The sequence below is a fragment of the Cavia porcellus genome, unplaced genomic scaffold (genome assembly GCF_034190915.1).
Source record: "Cavia porcellus strain 051 isolate PalLab524CR breed Dunkin Hartley unplaced genomic scaffold, mCavPor4.1 scaffold_28, whole genome shotgun sequence".
Taxonomy (NCBI): domain Eukaryota; kingdom Metazoa; phylum Chordata; class Mammalia; order Rodentia; family Caviidae; genus Cavia; species Cavia porcellus.
The window spans coordinates 5,413,946-5,436,642 of record NW_026947511.1 but is presented as its reverse complement, the minus strand read 5'-3'; the positions used below and the strand labels follow the sequence as shown (position 1 = coordinate 5,436,642).

Here is a 22,697-nt window from a genome sequence, read left to right as displayed (position 1 = left end):
GCCTGGCCTCCTCCTGTTGCCCTTCTAGGAGTCCTAATTTGCTCTTGTCAAGGGAGAGAGGATGTGGCAAAAGCAAATACAAAAAGACACAGCAGGGCCTCCTGGAGGTGGGAATGGAATCACTCCAGTTCTTGGCTTCTCTTGATTCTGCCTTGGGTCTTACATCTCATACAATCCCCTCAATAACCTAAGATATTAAGTCTTTTAACAGTTCCATTTTACCTGGGAAGAAACAATGAGAAACAAAGAAGTTCATCAACTTTCTCACACCACAAAACAGGACAGGGGTTGTGCTGAGACTTACTCCCTGGATCTTATCCACCCTCTCACTTACCAATAAAGGTTTCAATAAAGGGTTACATGTTGATGTAACCCTGTCCATATTCTTTCTAATGTTTATGGCTGCTCTGCACAATTTACTATTTCACAAAATTATCTGGACATCGGTATAATAATTTATTATTTTATAATGATTATGAAAACAAATACATTAGAACATTTGCCATCTTCTGAATGACTTGTATCTTAGCTTTTATCACAATCCCATAATATAGATACAATTTACAAGGATACAAGCAACATCTTTACCAATAAGGATACTGAGCCTCAATAACCTATTTGGGAAGAAAAAACAACACATCCTAACAATACCAAATTGGTCTGCCTGGATTCAAATCACAATGCACTACGTGCAAAAATTGTTTCACTGAGCCTCAATCTGTGATCTATAAAACGGTGGCTGAAAGCCCTAAAACGAGGTAACATATATGAAGGCCTGAGCCCTGGACTGGCACAGAGTATAAATGCCCAAATGTCTGACTCTAAGGCCATGCTGCCCGGTTTTCAGAGAATCCTAAAATAGAGTTTTCTGTCCCTCTTTTAAAATGAGAAATTAGGTTCAGAAATGTGAAGCTACTTATTCAGGGCCACACAGCTGTTAAACATCAAACCTAGAGCTTGAGCCAAATGTAGCTTTGCTTGACTTCCCCATGCCTGTCCTGTTTGTATTAGTCTGCTCATTTCACGTAACTGTCTTCCTCCCAACTTCCTAATAAGTTCCTTAGAGCCAAGTAGAGGCACTTCCGTTTTTCCAAATGGCTTGGCCCAGCATCATATGTGCTCTGCCCTCAATACACTGCTGGTGAGGAAAATTGCTATTACCCATACATACCCTGGCATCCAGTTCCCTTTGCCAAACCCTGAGAAGCATCAGCAATAACAGCTGAGATTCCCAAGACAGAAGGAAGACAAAAAAACAATTCCAGGGTAATTTAACAATGTTACCCCTATTGTATGCAAGCATATCTTAACTAATAATTTTAGATGTTCTGAAAAAGCCTGAATTGTTCTGCAGAACAAATGCGATCTTCAATAAGTCACTACTGTATGAAATGAGGGAGCTGTCACAGATTAAAGGACGTAAAAGACAAACCAATTAAATGCCATATGCAGACACTGTTTGGTCCCAGCTCCAAACCCAACTACTTAAGGTCACCCTAGGAACAATCAGGGAAGCCTCAATATAGAGTTGCTATTAAATGATAATTTTGAATGTTTGCTGATGTAAGTCTGATAAAATTATAGTTATGTTTGAAAATGACTTTATCTGTTAAAAATATACAATGAAATATTTATATGTGAAATGGGATATAAAATCTGGAGTTTACTCCAGTAGAAGTATCCCTGGGAAAAAGACAATAAAACAAGATCAGCAGTGGTGATGAATGTTGAAGCTAGGTGATGGACATATTGAGGGTTTTGTATTTATTTGAAAATGTAAACCATAAAAAGTTTTTGTTTAAAAAAGGGAATGAGGTAGGCGTGGTATCACATGCCTCTAATTTCAGCATTCTGTACCTCTGTGCAAAGGCTCTGGCTAGAATTCCTAGTACCACCAAAAAACAAAAACAAAGGATGATGTCTACCACTTCCTTTTGTTCCTCACTTGCTTTTCTTCAGACAGAATTTAGTGTCCTTGATGACATGAAAAGTCATACTCTTGTAAAGTTCCTAAATGTAATTGCTCAAGGAAGTACATGGAGGACAGCTTATCTGGACTGTTCTGTACCCCTCACCAGCTGCATTCTCCAAACTGACCTGTCACCATCTCCGCTCTGTCAGACTTAGCACAGATACTATCTCCTCCCACTCTTTTGGGTTAGAAAACATGACTTTTTTCATCTCCTTCAGCCCCAGCCCAGGCAGCCATGATACTTTGGAATATGACTGACACGAATACCTTTCCTCTCCTTTTTGATTACCCCAGTTCTCTGGAAAGCCTCATTATTACACAGGTGAATTTTTGCTGCCTTCCTACAGGCTCTTTCTCCTCTAATCATTCTTTCTGTGAAAATAATATAATTTACCAAACTCTATAAAAACAAAGCTTGATGCTTTATTGGAATGTCTCACTGTAACCCACTTGCTGGGCCCTGTCCATGCACAGCCCCCCACCTTAGTGCAGCTCTACCTCACTACCGTTAGCAGCTCACTGCACCCCTCCTTAATCATCTTAAAGGCTGACTGCAGAAAACACTGGTTGGATGAATGAACAGATTCATTAATAAATATGAAATACTCATTGACTCATTTTTTTTCCCTCTAAGGATGTTTAGTGTCAGCATAGTTCCTAATCTTGAACACAGAATACTGTAATCCTATGATGACTAAATCCTTAATAACCTGTATGGGGGAAACTTATCAAAGAACATTTGAAAATCTAAATAAAGATATTACTAGGGTTTCCCTTTCTCCACACATACAATCTAAATAAACTTTCACTGGTAAGTCAAAACATCTTAGTTTTACCTCTGCCTTGATCTAATCATCAATGCTTTGATTCTCAGTTTTATCATCAAGTAGAGAGGGAGCAATCAGTGAGATCATTATAACCTTCTTGATATTTTGTTTGTTTGCTTGCTTGCTTTGCAGTGCTGGAGTTTGAACCCAATGCCTCAGTGTGCTAGGCAATCACTGTACCACGGAGCGACACCCCTACCATGATACTCTTTTACAGATGCCATAATACCCATGCCTAAAATGTTAGATCATCTAAAGGTAGCAAACTCCTTTTTCATACAGGTTTCAACTGGTTGCCTGTTAGAGAAATAAGATTGTCTGATAGGAAGTTCTTTTCTGGAACTCACTATTTGAGTCACTTTCATTCCTTTGAACAATAAACATGTTTCTAATTTTACCCTCCTATTCCTGATGCAGTGCCTCTTTCTAGTGGCAAGTTATGTATCTTTCCAGCCTGTCTTTAAATAACTAGCATGTGATTTCATACTCAGGGCAACCAGTGAGACAGGTAGGGTTTATTGTTAGTTTATCATCTTGCAAATGAATCAACATCACACTTAAGATCAAATACTAAGGGAAAGGCAGTGGAACGTAGAATCTAGAGCTTCTAGTCCTGATCCTGGATCCCTTAGCTTCATTCCATATTGTCTTGGGAGTTAGGAAGCAGGCCAGCCATGTGGAGGAAGGGAACTACGCATGTAAAGTGATCTCAATCTGAGACTGAGGCCCCAAAGTGGTGACTTACTTAAGGATGCATCTGAATCCCTCCCCCTCACACACAAGCCCCCAAAAGATCTAGAACAAAAGCTTCACTGTTAGACCTGAGAGTCACTCAAGTCCAGATCTGCCTCATAGCTTGAGAAGACTCGTGAGGAGCCTATCCTAATGGTATGAGAACCGGGCCTTGCTTGGATGGGTATTTAAGAATACAGAAATAGAAGGAACATGAGCTTTTAACTCTGACAAACTGGTAGGTGAAAAATCCCATCTTTCCCCTTAGTAACTAGACAAAATCAGACCTGTCCTCATCTGTAAAGTGAGGAGGATAACATTAGCTCAGAAGGGTTTGCTGAAATATCTTATATGGAGGTGGCCATTAAGACACCAGGTTCAATTATTTCCCTTCCCTCCACCTTTCACTCCCCCTTTGTCCTCTCTTACGCAATCCTGCAGCTACTAGAGCACAGTGAGTACTAGGTGCCTGTTATCATTATCAAGTAAGCGAAGGATCCTGATGTGCGATGATGTTGAAGGAGCCAACAGGAAAGGGCATGTGCAAAGAGAATTCTGCCTTGGGAAGTTAGAGGTGCATCTTCCTCAAAGAAAACCATCATCCATAGCCCCTGAGGTGGCCCCAGTGTGTGGTGCACACTCGCAGGCAGAAATACAAAGCAGTTTCTCTCTATAAAGGAACCAGGATTAGTGGGAGTGGAAAAAGGAAAAGGAGGCTTTTAAACATGATCAAAATAAACCATTGCTGGAGAGCCTGTAGTAACTAGCAATTGAACACAATTTTTAGTCATGGTTTAAGAAAAGGGAATTCTTTTGCTAATAAGCTTTGAATCCTGCTCTAATTATAGTAAAACATAGACATTTCAACTAAAAGGGACAGTTGACTTAGTCATATTTCTACTTCTATGGAAAATTCAGTAAGATATCTTTTTCCACTGAGATCAGCAGGGCAAAGTATCCCTAAATCAACATTATTCCTCATTTGGTGGCAGCTACCAGGGTGCTGCCTGACTATAAGATGCTGAGTATGAATGGCTGTCCTTTGGAATGAATAAGGTTGTACTTCAAAGGGTGGACCGCTATGCCTGAGAATAACTAGCTGTGGCTGGGCCCAGAAGTAGTTAGCTACTTCTCCCACCTGGAACTCTTCTCTTCTTCACCTTTCCTCCTCCACATTTTCATCTAAGGGCCACTTCCCCTGCAGATGTCCTCTAAGACATGACTTCCTCTAGGAAGCATTCTTATTCTACTAAAGTTGGGCTAGGGACATAGTGAGCTCCCGAAATGACCTGTTGTTTTTCCAGTTGGGCACCTATCATATTGTACTGTGGTTCTCGGTTGGATGTGATTTTGTCTCCAGGGAACGCTGGGCAATGTCTGGAGACGTTTTTTCACTTGTGAAAACTGTGGTAGAAAGCAGGGTGTGGTTGTACACAACTGTAATCCCAGACTTTGAAAGGCGGTGGCAGGAGGATCACTGCAAATTCAAGACCAACCTGGGCTACAAAGTGAGTTCAAGGCAGCCTCAACTGCTTAGTGAGACCCTGTCTCAAAAACCACCAAAAACTCAGCGGCGTAAGTACCTGCCTTGAAAGTATCTGCCTTGTAAGTGTGTGGTCATGAGTTCAATCCCTGGTACCAAAACAAAAAACAAACAAACAAAAAAAACAAAAAACCACCACAAACCCTAAAACAAACCAAAACCAACCAAACAAACAAATAAAACGTTGTGGTAGAATTACCAGACATTTACAATCATGTAAATCATTACAGATATTCCTTGTTTAATGACCAAGTTACATTCTCATGACTAGGTCATTAAATGAGGTTACTAAATGAGGAACTGGATATAGTATGTCATGTATATTGAGAGCAAAGAAATGGCCAAAGAAAATTCCAACTTGATGACTTACTTTTACTTGCATAATTTATAGGCAATTCTGTAATGTATAACTTAAAAATACAGTACTGCACTATACAAAAATTATAGTACTGTATAAACAAGATGTAGCGTACAAAGGACAGTGAGGCTCTATAAACAAGATGTACAGGACTGTACAAGAAAAAGATGGGTCATAAGTCCACGTAGCCAGTGGTAAGTCTAAATGGTCCACCTCGATTGTAAGTCGGAACAGTCATTAAACAGTGGGCCATTAAACTTTCAACACAGTGACACACAGAGTTTGGGAATTCAAAATCAGTACCATCTAAAACATTTTATTTGCTTTATTATGTTTCATTTTTTATATGCACTAGTATCCAGACAGTAGGGACCACTTTTAAACATCCTAACAATGCTTTTAAACATCCTAACAATGAATAAAATAGCCCCACAACAAGTAATTACCAGGTTCCAAATGTTCCTCGTGCTGAAGCTGAGACACTGCTCTACTGTAACTGTATCTACTTCTTTCTTGCAGTGGCTGACTTGTTCATATTTCTGTCCCTAGAACATTGCATGGCACATTCCAGGAGCTCAAAAATACCTGTTAAATTACTGAATGAGCCCCAGGGTGACACTCTAATGTATTCCTACTAGCTTTTGACCACGCCCCCCCCACCCGCCACCCTACTGGGCTCTCTTATCTTGCCCAGCTCCCGATTCTGACTTCTTACTGCCCTGGCCCTTCCTCCCCACTCCTTCCTGCTACAACCTGTGCAGGTCAGGAGGATAAAGAACGGGGCCACCTGCAGCAAAGCAGAGTCAGGGAACCTGGGCCATGGGCCCAGCCACATTTACCAAGCAACAAGCAAGACTGACAGCCTGAGGAGAGAGGGGCCAGATTGCTGGGCAAACTGGGCAGTGGGACTATGTTGTTCGGGGTTCAGAAGCTGACTGGTTTTCAAATTCTCTACAGTCACTTATTTAATTAATGGACAGAAAGCATCATTGCTAATGCTGCAAAAACTCCTCCTCTTTTATGAAGCAAGTTGTATGAATACTTTCTCAAAACAGTGACTCACTGCCCGTTTGTTCCTTTACACTTATGCTACTGCATTCACATGAATTATAATGAGCTCATTTTACATGATTATGAGGAGCTGGTAATTCTCAGCAACTTTAAGAATGAACTGTTCACAAAGACTTACAGGACACTGACACATAAGCTATGGGAATGAAAAATCACTACTGTCTAAAACTATTGTTTGATATTTGATGTTTTTATACATAATTTATGTTCAAAGAAATGGAGCCAGGCAAATTTACCAAGCAACCAAGGCTTACGAGGTGGCTGAACTTCTGAAGGTAAAAATGAGTTGCTTTCACCAACAGCCCAATGAGTTCACCTCTGAATTTCTTCAGAACTCTTGGATGAAGGCCAATCTGCCCTTGTGATTTATTCAAATCCAGTTTGTCAACTAGGTCTAGAACATTCTGTGCACCTACTGCTACATGATCTAGTGTCTCTGCTTCTAAAGACTTGAGAATGGTATTTCATTTTGACATATTTTTTTCTCAAAAGAGAACGGCAAATTATTGCTCCTCTTTGTTTTTTTTTTTTTCATATCTTCTAAGGAGTATTTTGATTGTCTACAAAGATTCTGCCAGGTTCTGGGCTGGTGCCCTCACTTTAATTACTTTAAAAGGCCTTTAAAAAATCTTCACTTTAATATCAGTGTCTTATAAAGTGCTCCTGAAATTATGTGTGGGTCTTTTTCATAAGCTTGCTAAGGGAGTTTCCCTGTCTTCCCAACAGAATTAACTTTCTATTGTTTTAAAGACATTTCTTATGAAGTGTCTTTGCCTTGAGCAGTATTCTTGAGCTATATCTGTTTATAATGATTATTATGCCAGCTAATAATTCAACCTCCAGAAATACAGGTAAAATGAGTTAAGTAAATAGAGCAGCTCACATAATGCCTAAACAAAGAGAGAACTCAGAAACCAGTTGTTTATTCTCACATTGGACAGAGAACCTGGTTTTTCTCAACAGATTATCTAAATCCTGTCTCATTTTGTTCTTCGCATAAGGTGTTTGTAATTAAACTTTATAAAAATCAGTTGGTAAGATTTTTTATTTTCATAATCGTTATTTATGATTTTCTTAATTCTTGTCATGTGTTTATTATCTTAGTTTGCCATTCTTCCAACTGACTGCTAACCTTATATTCAAAGGATCATTAAGTCACGGTGGTTCACACACAGATACTGTCTGCACCTTATATGATGCTGCTCTTCCTTTTTTTTCTGAGAAATCATTAGCACAGGAAATGATCATTTGTCCTATTTATCCCAGGGAAATATTTTGCCAATCTATAAGTGAGTAAGCACCCTCATTACTACTAATTGGCCTAATTTTTTTTAGCTTGGGCAGCCCCGTTCCAGTTTCCAGCACAATCTCATTATCCTTGTCAGGTGGCCCAGATCCCCTTTCTACAGTCATATCTTCATTAACTATTGACTGTTTCCACCCACTAGGCATTTCCTGATGGGATTTTTATGCTGAGGCTCCATGAATTTCTTTACTACTCTAACAATTTACTTCATGATCCTGGTTTCTTATCCTTCTCTGTCTTCTATTACGAAAGGGCCTGTAATTCCTGAGAAACTCAAAAGTCTCCTCTTCGTACCACGCCGTCTTCTGCTCTCACTAGGACTTCCTTCAAGGTCCACCTGTTTCTTAAGTACTACGGACTAAAGGTATATCATAGATGAACTGTCTCTCTATCCATCCATTCACCTGTCCACCCTCAGATGGATATCCATCTGAGGTGGAGCCCCAGAATCTATTTTAACCTCCTCTTTTCCAGGGCTACTAATGAATACTAAGTTGGAAAAAGCACCTTTCCAAAGCACTGTTACCACTTTTCATAATTCTCTCAATTATTCCCTATGGAGAAACTTTTCATGGTTCACCTTTTTATACTGTTTAAAATTTTTCAAAAAGTACTTGTTTTCAATAGGAATAAAAACAACAAACAGAGCCTTTATCAAAGATACATTAAGAAGGAAAGGGTAACTCTGGGAACCATTCCTGGAGGTGCCTAGCAATTGTTCTTCAGTTGTCAACCTTCACAATTTTCCTTCTCTACAAGATGACAGGTAAAAGCTGGGCATGGTGGTACATGTCTGTAATTCCAGTATGGGAGCTGAGGCAAGATGATCACCACAAGTTTGAGGCCACCCTTGGATACATAGAGAGTTCAAGGCCAGCCTGGACTACTTAGAAAGACCCTGTCTCAAAAAAGCAAAAACAAAAAGAAGCAAAATATAAAGTACAGAGAAAGAAGATGGGGTTGGGGTATGATAATAATACATTGAAAAATTATATTTTGTTTTGATCCTCTAAAAATATCTGTGGAGTAAAGATATTTCTTAAGATGTTGTCAGTATGACAATAAATAAGGTCATGACAACATCAGTATATTCCATTTCTATATTACACAGCATGACTTTTAATTTTTTATTTTTATATTAGTACATCTTTGCAATACATAATGATTACATTTATTGTAGGGGAGTTTGTACATGTACATAAAACATCCTACCTCTTTTTCCACACAGCATGACTTTTTTAAAAGCTTAATTGTGAAAAACATTAGTTACAATAGCGTGTCTGATTCTTTACCAACAGGAAGAGCATGGACATAGCACAATTAAGAGTTTGCATATTTTAACCCTTAGAATATTTTTCTTTACATAAAAGTTATAGCTGTTTGCAAACCTTCTTAGACTAAATTTTTAATCAGCCTTATTACTAGCCACCTCATACACAAAAAAGTTTTTAGCAGCCATCTTACTAAATAAGAGCACAATGTTAAAGTGCTAAGTTGGAATAAAACAATGCAAGAGACTACTGACCAACGCTCATTAAAAAAAAGAACAACTATATGCACAGACATCACACCAAGCAAATTATAGTTGTTGCTCCTACATTTAATGAAAACATTTTGTTTTCAGTAAATAATGTGATCCTTGCATGAATCTGTCTTCCATAAGACCACAGACATTCACTGCTACCCACCAAGATACCAAGATACCCATACTTGCGTGGAAGTAAGATTTGTCAAATGCTCCCTTTCTATACAACTTTGCACACAGAAAAAATAAGCCCGTGTTAGGAAACTGACATGATTTCTCAGGTTATTTTCTTAGGATTATCCATCCACAGGATTGTAGAGGGAAAGAACACTTAACTGAAAAGTTTAATCCTAATATCTATAAAATGTATGCTCTTACAGAAGGCTATAGAAATTCGCAGACAGGATTTTGCAAGCTGTTTCGAGAGTAGTCTTCATAGCTTAAATTCCTTAAACATAGTACTGTGCAATGAAGTTAGCCAAATACAGAGAAACAAAACAGTTTTCATGTTTTATTCTAGGTTATTTTTCATACTACATTTTTTTTTAAGAAAAAGAACAGAATCTGGAATTGATTGGCGAGCAGTCAACTACTCTTGTAATGATGATCTCTTTCTTTTTGAGAAAATTTTACCAAAGATCTAACATGCCTTTAATATTTGTGAATAAACTGACTAAAATCTCAGATAAACTGCATTACCCTTTCCACGAAAGATAGGCATTTACACCAAAACATTTTGAAATATTTTTGAAGCACCAAAGCTAATGTAGTTAATTTTGATCAGGGACATTATCAAATATATTTGCATTGAATTCCCAAGTATAGTGTTTTTTCCTTCTGCAGTTACTTAGACATCAGGAAATTCTTTCCTAGTATCATATTCACATAAGCCAAAAGATAAAAATAATAATAATAATAAAATCTGCAAAATGAAAAGCAACTTACTCAAAAGTTAATAGCCTGGAAAGATAATGAATCAGAAATTTTCACTAAACCAAATACTGATATGTAACATACCATAGACTTGTAAAACAAAACAAGAAACAAAACCACGGATCTGACAAACTCTCATGATTCTTTTCAAGATTTTGTAGATTGAATTTAAAAAAAAGAAGAAGAAATCTCAAAGCTGTTCTTTCAGGGGGAATGAAAATTTGCATTTCTATGGTAAAGTATTTTGAGTTAAAACATTTTAGAAACTTCCTTAACAAGGAAAGAAATTTTTCTGATCTTTAGAAATGTCTCAGAGGAATTATATTTTGGCTAACACTGTACAGTGGAGCTAGAAAAAGAGAGTCCCGAGGATTTCTTCCCTGCATTAAGAATCCCGAGGGAGTTGTTCGGCAATGAGAACTCTTACCTGGTTTTCTTTAAGCCTCCAGTATCTGCATCCATCCTTTAATAAGGTAAAACTGGGTACCTCCGAGAGGAGGAAGAGCCAACCAACCTTCAAGGGTGGCTGAGATCCTGCAAAGCCACAGCTGACAGTCTGCTTCCCTCTCGTGGGGCTCACTGCCTAAGAGCCTGCACAGAAACCCAGCCCGGTGCCAAATCTTAATCCCGCTGCAGAATCTCAGATGGGGCTGCCTCACCTCTTCCATTCCTGCAAAGCCTCTTCCTGCTGCACTTCCTTCTGAAACCATTAATCACCACAACAACTGACGGAGCAAAGCCCAATTTCAAACCAAAGCAAAGAATCCTGCAACATGCAGGGTGATGAGTGTTTACATTAGCTGAAGTGAAATGATGTAACTCAGAATCAAGGGAAGGCTGTGATCCAGAGTCAGGGCTCTGCAAGAACCATTGAGAATACAGCTTGTCTACTTAAAGAAAACAAAAATAAAAACAAAAATTTATAGTAGTTTAGTTTAAAGTCATTTGGAGTTGGATTATGATTTCCGAAAAGAAATTCGGTTCTTAGTTACTCATAGTTTTAGTCAAGGAAGCAAACAAACAGCAGCAAAGAGAACTCAGAGTGTGTTCATGTACAAGAATGTGGTGTCAAGAGGATAATGATGTGGGTACCTGCCAGGCTGCAGTATTCCAGGGCCTGGAGCTCTAAGTGCCTTCATACTAAAGGAAACTCCCAAGAAAAGCAGTGTTTACTCAAGCTAGTGGTCCTTTTTCTTCCTAAATAATATCTGCAGGTAATCAAGAAAAATCACAGGTTCCCAACCCTATCCCTGACAGACAGCTTCTATTGATCACTTCTGCACCTGAAGGTCCTCAAGTAGCGTGAGGCGGGAGAGCTGAGAGGCCATGTTCCTGCGGGGTAAAGAGAGGAAAGAGTCCATCAATAGCACTGGCTTGTGGGAGACACCAGGCAAGGTATGCAGCAGATAAGAAGTTAGCTTAAGACTTTGGAGGATGCAGGATGCCAGAGGCAGACTGTTTTTGACTGTTACTGATCATAGCTTTCAATATTAAAAAAAAAGCACTATTATGTACTACCTCATGTATTATGCATTACCCTCACAACAACCTTATGAAATAAATGCTTTCATTGTTCCTGTTCTACAGGTGAAAACAGAAGGCTCAGAGAGGTTAAGTGGTGAGCTGACATGTGACAGGACGAGGTTTGCTTGACATGCTGCTTACACACCACTCCGTTATCACTCCTGCCAGCTTTGTTAGCTGCACAACCACTCTCAAAGAGACACAGAATTTTCCTCACAAAGGTGTGAGAAGCTTATGTTTATAGCTCCTAAATGAAAATCTTAGTGCCTTGTGCAAACAAAATATACTCTCTATTGCTGAGTTACACACGCTTCCACCCTTCCAGCATGAATTTTCTATAACACATGATTTTAAGTGATATGACTGCTGGATGAGTTGTTTTAGAAAGTAGAATTCATGCACTGAAATGAAGCTTCACTTCTATTTAGGAACTGTGTTCAGGGCATTACACAGGAAATTCTCACTAGTCCTTACATCCAACAGCCCTCAGAAGACAGGTATTATTGTCCCTATTCCGTAGACGAGAAAATGGAGGCTCAGAAGGAATAAACGATTTGCACAGAGCCACACAGTTGGTAAAGGAGACAAATAGGGATTGGAACCAGGTCTGGTAGATTGCACAAACTTTTGTATTGCCGTTGTTCCAACAATGCTCTTGTTGCTCAGGGTAATTCTGAGACCCCTCTTTGGAAGTTTCCTTCAGAAGCTATGTGTTCTATATTAGTAAATATACATTTTTTAAAATATCTGCTTCATTATGGGCACTGTACAGGAGGCAGAAATGTAGTCTTGCCCTCCCAGAGCTCCCACACTACTGGAGAAAACAAGAGGGTGGAGGAATTTTGCCATAACAGTGTCACGACAGAGATAGAAAGCACAACAGGAGTGTGGGCCAGTGAGAAATTACTTCAAAATGATCCAGATTACTGTGGATACATTCAGTAGTGGTAAATATCTATCCTTAGAGGGTAGATGTAATTTTGGCCCACAGGCAAGTCAATCAGAGCCAAGTCTGGGGAATAGAGTGGTTCATCAAGCTGGGCAATACCATTTTTGGTCACAACCTAGGTGTGGCTATAAAATAAAACAGTGAGATGGCTTTTCCTGTGTGGCCCAGACCAGTTCCTAAGACGATTTCTAAAAGGCAGCTCCAAAAATGTTTTAAGCAATGATACTATCTCCAAATTAAAGGCACAACCATCCAAAACAATTCCAAAAGATGTCTTCCCCAGCACAGCGCTTGTCCACACCAGGAGCAGCAGGCCACAGAATCACTCTCTCTGACCTCCCTGTTGGCAGGTCCAATAGCCCTGCTTGGTGCTGTGTCCTCAGTGAGGATATCAATAAATTTTTGTTGACTGACTGAGAAATGTTTGAAAGTAGGGCCACCCTTGCTTTCAGTGCTGAGAGGAGTAAGCACAAGGCATCAAATATGCCACCACCTAAGTTCTGTTTAGGACTTGTGACCAAATGGGCTGACTGGTTCCTCCCTTAGTGCTAGCTCTGGAAGTCAAGAAACCCCCAGGGAATGTTTCTACAACTGCTAGGGGTGCAGAGCATCCTGCACCAGGTGGTCTCCTAGTGGAAACTTCAGATGCCCCCAAATATTTTACCCTCATGCACATTCCAAAAAGTATATGTCTCTGAGACTCCAAAGATTCTTCAAGTCAGCAAAACCAACTAGAGTTCACAGTACCTCTCTGATGAGGTTTCTCCAGTCTCCTGTGGGTATCAGCTCCCTCAACATGCCTGTCTTTTTTTCTTGGTTGGTGCTGCTTGTGTCTGAGTTACTAACTGAGCACAGGAGCAAGCCAGTACCAGTGGGGGCCATGAACTACCTGCCACTAAGGCCAAGAAATTTTTTTATCTAATGTAATCACTTAAGCACCACTATTAAAGGAAGGAAATGGTATCTTATTAGGTGTGAAATCTTGCTAGGCTATTTAATCAGCCCCACTTTCCTCATTTTTAAATACATATAATAATAAAACACAAGATTGTTAATTGAGAAAATACAAGTACTTAGAACAATGTCTGGTCCAGGGCAGGTTATTAAAATAGTATTTAATTGCTGTGATGTAAGCCTTCTGGGAGTGGAGGATCCAGACAATGAGTTCGGGGGACAGTGAGACGGAACAGTTGTGCATTTGTACATCTGTTTACTATGTCATTTTGCAAGGATGATCTATCTGTTTATGCCATGAAAAGATCTGATGTGGCTTTTATATTAAAGTATATAAAATTACACAGCAAGACACCAAGTTCGAAGATATTTTTCAAGACCTGAGTTGTCTGAGAAAAGCCCCAATTGGGAACCATTATATATAGCTCTGAGGTGGCTGGCAAATACAATAGTAGGAGAAACACCCCAAAGTGTATCACTTGACACCCTCCAACAGTGTCAGGGATCAAGCAGAAACAGAAACTTTTTCTTGTCCTAGATTTTAAGAGGAATTTATAAGTGGGGATACTTGGGCACCAGGTAATACAAAGGACAAGGCCTTACTCTAGACTTGTTTAAAAGCCGCTAAGACATCTCTTCCATGGCCCAGACTTAAACACTGAGGTTTCATATTAAAATGTAAGTAGGGCAGGTATTAATGGGTTCACAAAATATCAACACTGGGAGGAACTTTCAGTCCAGCCCCACAGTCTTATAGAAGTAGGAGCAGAGGCCTGGGAGTGACTAAGGAGAGCTGGCTGAGGACCTGGACTCAGTTTCTAGCCAAGTGCTCCTCCCCAAACCCCAAACTCTTGCTCTGTCTCCTCATTTCTTCCACCATAAAACAGAAATTTACCTGTGTTCCTCCCCACAGGGAATAGTAAAGTGGTAGCATCTTCTTCCCACTGTGGGAAAACCTTTCTTTTAAGTTTAGTTAAAAATAAATTTTAAAAATGTTTAAAACTTTGAAATCCAGCCAGAGAGCTGTTTGGTGGCTTTAGGAGGTTCTGCAGTGCTGTGCTGCTCAAAATTCTCAACCTTCAGTAGCCAGTAACAGATAAGGAAATGCACTCTATACAGAATCTAGTTTTATAAGGTAGTGTGTTGCTGTCTCTGTGCCTCATGGCATGCTAAAGGCTCTACCTTTCATTTTTCCAGTATGCTGTGCAGAAAGTTCTATTAAGGCAGGATTTGAACCACGTGGATGGACTCCAGATCCAAGATCTTAACCACACGCTGTCAGTTTCTTAGCAAAAACAAAAGTCTGTGTGCTGCACAAAATTTTCTGAGGCCCACACTTGGCAAATGTCACACAAATTGTATTTAGTCATTCTAAGATAGTACCAGACTGTCCAGAAAAATGACCTTAAAGTGTTTAATTCTTTAATTGTAGAATCTTGAGGACAACATCAAAATACAGCTCCCAACGTAAATCTACTCATTATACGTAAGGGGGATAGCTACTTCTAGCTAGTCATGGGACATGGGTATTCATCATGACTAGGCTGGAAGAGAGGCTACAAAGCCTGGCAGTAGACATGTACACTGCCCATTCACAGGGTCTGGATGTGGTCTCCTCATCTGTCGCATTGGTAAAATATAGCCCCGGGCAAATGGCTTATTTTCTCTATCTCTCAGTTTTATTTTCTGTTGAATAAGATAACAGAGTCTCCCTTAAAGAGCTCTGGAGCCAAGCATGGTGACACACACCTATAATCCTAGCACTCAAGAGGTTGAAGCAAGAGGATTATTGCAAATTTGAGACCAGCTTGGGCTATAAAGTGAGCTCAAGGCCGGCCTGAACTGCATAGTGAGACCCTGTCTCAAGAAGACCAAAAAAAAAGTAGTAGAGTGGCCAGGGATTTAGCTCAGCAGCATAAGGCACCTGTCTGCAAGCACAAGGCTGAGTTCGATTGCCAGTACCAAACAAAAAACAAAAAGCAACAACAAAAACAGCTGTGAAGTATTACAGAATATAATGTCAATAAAGCTGTTCAGAAAAGTGACAGGCATATGCCATGGACTAAAAAACAAAACAAAATGAACTAATGACAACATCAGCCACCTGTTGTTACCAGAATACAATTTTATGTTGAAATCAGTAATTTTAAGAGTCCTGGCATTATTTCAGTAAAATTTTCTTTCCTTGTTAGAAATAAAGGATCCTGGCACAAGTGGGCAAGGTGGAAAGGGTTACCTTCCCCTCAAAAGGCAGCTCAGCGGTTAAGATGCTGAGCTCTCTCTGGGCCTGAATCCAACTTCTGTTATTTACTTAGTAGTTTTGTGATTCTTAGAAGGTTACTTACCCACTGTAAACTTTAGTCATCCAGCTAAAAAGATGAGATAATCTCTTACTGCTAGTTATCAGTGTAAACAAATGAAATGAAATTGAATATATGGCTGAGAATATACCTATTTAATGGTAGCACTAGAAGTACTGGGTAGTGCGATAAGACAAGAAAAATAAGCAAGAAGTTAAAAAAAAGTAGCAAAGGAAGAAATATGCTCAATTGTGTGTGGTGAATAGGTTAAAATATATTAGAGTTCTAATTATAAAAGCAAACTCTAGGTGAATTAAAGATCAAAATGCGAAACAAATCATTTAAAATATCTTGAGGCAAGTATCTTTATGATTTCACAACAGAATTTATCAACATATAAAAAACAGAATTCATATAGAAAAATGTAAATTAATTAGATCAGATTAAAGTATGAGATTTTAATATAACAGATAAAATAAAAACAAAGCTAAAAAAAAGTTATGATCCAGAAGTAGGTTTCTGAAACACATATATCATGAAAGAAAAATCCAAATATACAGAAAACTTTATAAACCAGTAAGACAAGCATCCAATAGATAAATGACAAAAGACATAAAGAAGTAATTTTTAGAAGCAGTCTAGGTAGCCAATATACATGAAAAATGTTCAGCTTTACTGGTAATCAGAGGGAAATATATGTTTTCTAGTGATATCTTCTTACTCTCCAATGACTAGTCTGGCAATTGCCCACACAGTGGTTCTCCTCAGTAGAGAAGGAGGATGAGGACTAGGACTTACACAGTCTCTGTAACATTTTACTTCTTTAAAAATAATTTGAGGCAAATAGAGTAAATTGTTGCAACTCTAAGTGGTAATGGGTATTTGTCCTCAGTTTTCTGAACTTCCTGGTTTACTGAAGAATTCCTAATAAGTAAATACAAACTATGTCTGAAACAACCTGTTGATGCCAAGAAAAAAACAACAGAACATAGACCTGTCCAAGTAAGTCAGGTTTTGAGTGGGCGATCTGGACCTATTAGGGGAAGAGGATGCCCTGGATAACAGTATGAAGGCCAGCAGATGGGGCCAGTGAAAAGGACAGCCAAGCAATATGAAGAAATATACACATTTTAGGAAAAATGCTGGTCTACAAAATAAAGATAAAAACTAGAAGAGCTAGCGACATATCCAGAGAAACACGGGGCTTACTTCTTCATTCATTGTACAGAGTTATTACAGTGAAATAGTTCAATAGGTCCTAGTCTAAGCATGCTCAGGCCCATGAGAGAAACAGACTCATGAAACTATCACAGGGAATAGCTCATCTTAGCTAGGAAAGGGCCAGGGATGGGGATCTGGGAAGACATGAAGTAAAGTTAACCATCAGGTAAAAAGATTCTGGTAAGTAGGAAAGATTACTCCAGACAGCACACTTAGCATGTGCAGAGGCCTTGGAGGCAGGAAGGAACTCAGAACTATGAGGTGTTAGTTTGGATCAATTTAAAGAAACTATTACACAAGGTTCAGGCCTGCTGGGAGAAAGGGTATTTTAATGTGAGACCAAAGAGAGTGTACATACGCTTTCTTCAAAATCAAAGTACATGAGAGTACTTACCAAGGTTACCATAGGTAAGAAGTTGAAAGACATTTAAAAACAAGAATAAAATCCTGGCAAGCAAGCACACAAGTGTTGAAGTAGTTTGTACAGAGGTCATAATCTGGGATTCCCCTTCATTATAGTAAAGTCAAGAATATATTTGGTGGTGGCAAATAGAATGCAGCAAATCATCAAGAAGATTATATACCATGAGCAAGTGAGATTTATTCCAGAAAGGCAGGGAAGGTTTAACATACGCAAATCAATAAATGTAATACGCCACATCAACAGAGCCAAATATAAAAATCACATAATCATCTCAATAGATACAGAAAAGGCTTTTGATAAAGTCCAACATCTGTTCATGATAAAAAAAAAACCCTACAGAAACTGAGAATAGATGGTATGTACTTCAATCTCAGAAAGGCCATTTATGACAATCCAACAGCCAACATTATACTAAATGGACAAAGACTGAAAGCCTTCACTCTAAAATCAGGAACAAGACAAGGATGTCCACTATTACCACTCCTATGCAATATAGCTCTAGAAATGTTAGCTAAAGCAATCAGAAAAGAGGGAGAAATGAAAGGAATAAAGATAGGAAAAGAAGAAGTCAAATTATCATTATTTGTAGACGGCATGATACTGTACGTAAAAGACCCCAAAAACTCCATTAAAACACTACTAGAGGTAATAAACAAATTCAGCAGCATAGTGGGATACAAAGTCAACACTTAAACATCAATAGCATTTCTGTACACAAACAAAAACTGAGAGAGATATTATGGAAATACTGTCCTTCACAATAGCATCTAAAAAAAAATCAAGATACTTAGGAATCAACCTAATCAAGAATGTAAAAGATCTATATGCTGAAAAGTATGTTACTCTAAAAAAGGAGATGAAAGAGGATATTAGAAAATGGAAGGATAGTCCTTGCTCTTGGTTAGGAAGAACCAACATTGTGAAAATGGCCATACTCCCAAACTGTTATACAGATTCAATGCAATACCATCAACATATCTTACAGATCTAGAGAAAATATTCCTAAAATTCATTTGGAAATAGAAGGAACTTAGCATAGCAAAAGCAATTCTTGGCAACAAAGGCAAGGTAGGAGGCATCTCAATTCCCGACTTGAAACTATACTACAAAGCTACAGTGACAAAATCAGCATGGCAAAGAAATAGATCTAAGGATCAATGGAACAGATTAGAAGTCACAAACAATACTACAAAGACACTCAGCCACGTTATATTTGACAAAGGGGCTAAACATGTTCACTGGAAAAAGGATAACCTCTTTAATAAATGATGTTCGAAACTTGGCTTTCCACATGTCAAAGACTGAAAATAGCCCTATGCCTATCACCATACACTACACTAAAGTCAAAATGAATCAAGGATCTAAACATTAAAACAGAGACACTAAACATACTGGAGGACAAGGTAGGTAGAAATCTTGGAGACAGAGGGGTAGGCAAAAAATTCATGAGTAAAACACAAACTGCATGGGAAATACTTCAAAGAATCAACAACTGGGATCTCATATTACTAAAAAGTTTCTGCACTTCAAAAGAAATCACCAACAAAGTGAAAAGAAAACCCACAGAATGGGAAAGATTTTAGCCAACAATTCCTCAGACAAAGGACTTGTATCCAGAATATATAAAGAATTGAAAAACATCAAGCTCCCCAAATTCAAAGACCCTCTCCAAAAATGGGCATCGGAGATGAACATATAGCTTTCAGATGAAGATATACAACTGGCAAATAAATACATGAAGAAATGTTCACCATCACTGGCCATTCGAGAAATGCACATTAAAACAGCATTGAGATATCATCTCACTCCTGAAAGAATGGCTGCCATCAAAAAAAAAAACTGATAACAAATATTGGCAGGGTTGTGGGGGCAATAAGGAACAATGTTCCACTGTTCTCCAACAGTGCAGACTAGTACAACCACTGTGGAAATCAGCATGGAGATTCCTCAAAAAACTAAGATTGGAGGTTCTATTCAATCCAGCTATTCCCCTCCTGGGTATTTTCCTAGAAAAATTGAAAACATCATGTCACAGAGATACATGTGCACCCATATTCATAGCAGCACAATTTATGATAGCTAAATCTTGGGAACAACCAAAATGCCCGTCAACTGCAGAGTGGATTAAAAAAGTGGCATTTTTATATAGTGGAATACTACTCAGCTATAAAAAGGATGATCGAGGCCTTTATATCTAAATGGAGGCAACTTGAAAATATCCTCACAAGACTCACATTAGTAAATATCACACTGTCTCTGTAGTGTAAAAAATAATAAAAACTGACAGAATAATGGGATCCAAAAAGTATAATAGATATTGTAATAATGAAAGGGAAGGAAAGTGCTCTAACCAGTATAATGGTATGTATGGTGTGTAAGATAGATAACCATATTACTGAATTTCTGTTGGAATATTGAACAGAAGGATTTACCCTGTCGATGCTTAAGTGTCTAGCCACTACTTATGCTTTGATTTTGTGACTATGGCAACTATTTTTTAAGATGACAATGGATAATGTATTAACTAGTGTTTTATGATGTTAATTTTTTGAATTCAATGTTGTTCTTCCCTTCCTTTTTGTTTTTCTATTTTCTTTTCTTTCTTTGAAAAAAAAGGAGAACAATATGCAACATAATATGCATTGTTAAATTCCTTTCATTGTTTTGAAAACCTATATTGTTACTGTTCTGAGTTTGCTGTTGTTATTTATGTCTTTTGCTTTTTGTTTTTCTTTTCTGACTTTTCTCTTTTTAAAATAAAAAAAACTGTGAACTAGTTACAAAAAAAGAAAGAATATACATGGAACTTGAAAACAAATCAGTAGATTCAGTTGCAGAGGACATGGTAGAAAAGGGCTCTCAGAGGCTCTGCCGAGGAATGGGAGAGTTCCTTGCATATTGCTTCTTGGAGAAACCCCGAGACCAGGAGGCAGCAAACGGGGTCATGGCAGTGTCAGCGAAACAGCCGACCTGTGCGCATCCCTCTGGATACTGCTGCAGTCTAAACTGGTCACACACACGAAATTCAGGAATCAGGATTCCAGTTGACTTTGGGCAAACATTTGTCAGGAAGGTTTTGGAATGGCTGTACTGTAGAAAACTGAAGATAATATTTTCTTTTTATACCTGCAATTTTCCTAATGGGCACTGACAACTTGTTAGACTATAAGTCAAGAGAAATAAACATAAGTGAATGCTTTTCCTTAATACTGCATCAAATCCAAGCTCCAGGGAGGATATTAACATTTTCTTATTTCAAATAATGCTCTGTGCTGGAGTTTTTTGGTGAGAGGATTTTGTGACACCAGATTTGCTCCAATCATTTTTTCTTAATGTTGTGATGGAAACACTCATTTGAGCTGAGTGACAGTTTCCTATTTGCTCTCAAGTCCAAGTGCAGCCCTTTTGAGAGAAAAAAAGGAGCTTGAGACAAATTTTATTTTCTTAGAAGTTTTAGCAGCAACCAATGTACAGATGCTAGGGCCCTGTTTATAAGAGGGAAGTGAGTGGGAATAACGCTGGGAAAGGACACAGTGTGAATGATGGCAGGCTGGGGTGCTCCCTTTCCTCAGATACGTAACTTTTTACAGAAGTCCCCAGTTTCCTGACCCATTACCTAATAAACAAAGACAAAAAGACTACTTCTCAGATGTATCATTGTGAAGGTCAGACTGGGGGATATTTGTTAAGTATGAAACAGTACGCACTAAAAATATGATAGCCACTGTCAATAATTTAACTCATAAGATGTAAGTGTTTAAAAGGCTCTGCTTCATGTTTTCTGAAGGGCTAGTTTGCATTGAAAACTACACAGCACTGGCGAGGATGCTGACAGGGTAACGTGCAACTCTGTTTTGTAAGTCTCAACTTACCTTTCAAAAGGGGTCTTAGATGTGGAAAGCAAAATCACTGAAGTTATCACTGTCTGCTCTTTCCACCACATCAGGATTCTTGAGAGTAAATGCTCCATGTCACTACAATAGTAAATTCCCGAGACAAATGCAATGTTTATGGCAATGTTTATTTTTAAAGAAACTTTAAGCTTTGATATTTAATTTTTTTCATAATAAATAAATCAATGAAGCATCGATACCACATATATTGTGGAGAGGCTGAGATAGCGTCCCATAATCAATCACATGAATGCTCTTCGAATAAAATTCTAAATATTCACATGAAATGGAACACATAAAAGCTAAATAGCTTCACATCAGGGTTAGTTGGATTTTGCCACTAACTGAACCTGTGTTTGCTATGAATTTTTAAAAATTTTGTTTCTAGATTTTTTTCTTTTATGGAACTGTGGATTAGGGACTGGAGTGTAAAGTATCACTTTTTACTTTTCAATAAAATCCCTATACTCAAAAATTTTACTTTTATGACTTTATCTTATTGAAATGAAATCTTAAAGTACACAAGATAAAGAACAATGTTCCTTGCAACATTGGTTTTAATAACTGTGAGTTGTAAACAATCTTAAAATACTTCCAGGAGAAAAAACAACATTACAGGATAAGAAATCCACTGTATAGAATACTGTGCACTATTGCAAAGAATGGGGCTCCGCAGCAAAGGATTTCTCCGTGTTAGCACCAGACATTAGGACTGGATAATTCTTTTGTAGAGGGCTGTCCTGTGCATCACAGAATGTTTAGCAACACCTCTGGCCTCCACTCTCTAGATGCTAACAGCAACCTTTCATGCCAGTCATGATTACCAAAATATGTGTCCAGGAATTGCCAGGCATCACGGGAGGTGTATGTGTGGCAAAGCCGCGCCCAGTTGAGAATCATGAGACTTAATCATATTCATTGGCAGCTGTGATACCTAAGTGGTAAAGGCAATATGCAAATTGGCTTTATTACTTAAGCCCAGCTTATTTTGGTGCAGATACAGTAATTTTATAGTATAGAAAAAAATCTGGATAGTTATAGAAAAAAGCATCGTTATATCAGGAAGGAAAGGGCATCATGAGAAGCATGTATTCATCTTCCACTCTGTCCATTTATATCCTGTTCCAATTTGATACATATTTATTTTATCATTATGGTTTCTGGA

The 22,697-nt window shown here is 38.4% G+C and overlaps 1 protein-coding gene across 8 annotated transcripts in view; it reads right to left on the bottom strand.

Annotated features, from left to right (window-relative positions):
- Plce1 (phospholipase C epsilon 1) overlaps nucleotides 1-22,697 on the bottom strand; it is a 349,441-nt gene that overhangs the window by 206,881 nt on the left and 119,863 nt on the right. The gene's annotated exons all lie outside the window — the stretch shown is intronic.